Here is a 1,900-nt window from a genome sequence, read left to right as displayed (position 1 = left end):
CCATAACTCATAATTAATTTACTTTTTAAATTCTTTTTGAAACTTAAAAGAGATTCACTAAAGTTAATTTCATCATTTAAATTTTTCACATTTTAACACCAAAAAGATACACAAAACTAAATGCTGTGTGTAATTATAAAACTGGTGCAGAAAAGGTTACCTCTAAGAACACAGTGTACCATAGTTTACTGAATGATCTGAATGATGCTGTGGTGAAACTTTTAATATAACAATTAACTTTGCTTTGACCACTACAGGATTCCACACTTAAAGTTTAAATTAATATGTGATGCCAACTGAACAGAATAAAAAAAGATTATATTATGTTGAAACATTTATTCTCTAAATTATAACTGGTAACAAGCCAAGTACCTAAATAAAACATCTTAACATGATAAAGTATTTACAAAATGTAAGTCTTAATAAATATATTAAGCATTTAGAGAAAAATGCATTATTTGACAAACTGTATGCATTTTGAGCAGCAGAAGCAGCCAGTTTACATGCAGTCAATGGTGGACGCGCGTCTAGGAGCAGTGTGGCACGTTTAACACATTTTGAGCACCGCACAATGAAACTATAGGTGTGGTTTGATCGGTTTCTGTGCATGAGGCGCGTCCAAAGCAGCCGCTGCTCGAGTTCAAAAATCTGAACTTTTGCTGCTCGACGCACCGTGTCAACCAATTAGAGAGACTCGTTTTTCCACATGACGGTTTCCTGATTGTTGCCCACTAACCTGAAACAGATGGACAGGAGCTCTTTAGCTGAAATAGACCRTCTGTAGTTGATGTTCTGGCTGGAGATATCAGCACCGATGTGGGTCTGTGGCTCRTTAAACTGACCGCGGTCTTTGTACAAAAATAGTCTGTAAGCCCAAAGCTCCAAACTCACAGAACAAACTGCCTCTAAACTATCTGGTGAATTAATTATCTGGTGAATTAATTATCTGGTGAGCACAATGTTCACTTGCTCACACTAAATAAAGCAAAGCCATTTTCTTTATTTCAGCTTTATTTCATCCACTATCAAAGAAAGACTGAAAAAAAACAAGACGCTCCTCCCTCTTCAGACGTGTGTCTGGTCACATTTGGTCTGTACGCACATTATTGACAAGCAGCCAACTTATGCTACATTCACACCAAATGCGTTGTGCACCTCCAAAAATCTCAAAACGCAYGCCTCCTGACGCTAGTGTCCAGTGAGGACAGATGCATTTCATGTGAACRTAGACGCGCGTCGAGAGGAGGAGCYGTTTTAACCGTAGTTTTGATAACTTACCAGACATGCTGACTTCCTCACTAATCCTCCTCCAGGTAAAGTCCTTTTTATTTCTATCAYRATAAYGRACACTGGAATGATCATAAATGAACRRATTATCAGTTTTTCCTCCATTGTTTGTGTGATCTGATTTCCYGGGCTTCCGGTATTTCTGGCTCATCACCAGTGTGTCACTGAGCAGAGTCTCTCTGATGGGTTGATGCGACGCGTCGAGCAGCAAAAGTTCACATTTTCCAACTCACGCGTCGGACGCTTTGGACAAGCCGCACCATCCGAAAATGCTCAAAACGCAGGAACCGCTTTGAACCGCGCTGCTCAAAACGTACCAGACACACTGCTCGGCTTCTAGACGCCCCTAGATGCGTGTCCACCATTGACTTTACATGTAAACCAGATGCTCCTGATGCTCAAAATGCATTTAGTGTAAATGTAGCATTAAGGCATCAGGCGCATTTTTGCTGTGACCCCGGCTTCAAAGAATCTCAGTTTCATCTCTACTTATTCTGCTCTTGCTGGAGAACATAGAAACTCTCTGGTTTCATCAAACTGAAGATCCTCACCTTCTTCGACCAGTTTTCTAAAAACATATGTAGGAGGTGAGCTTAAGGTGAATTAAGCCTTT

This window comes from Austrofundulus limnaeus, unplaced genomic scaffold, assembly GCF_001266775.1.
Source record: "Austrofundulus limnaeus strain Quisiro unplaced genomic scaffold, Austrofundulus_limnaeus-1.0 Scaffold2207, whole genome shotgun sequence".
NCBI classification, from domain to species: domain Eukaryota; kingdom Metazoa; phylum Chordata; class Actinopteri; order Cyprinodontiformes; family Rivulidae; genus Austrofundulus; species Austrofundulus limnaeus.
This window is presented reverse-complemented; position numbering follows the sequence as displayed.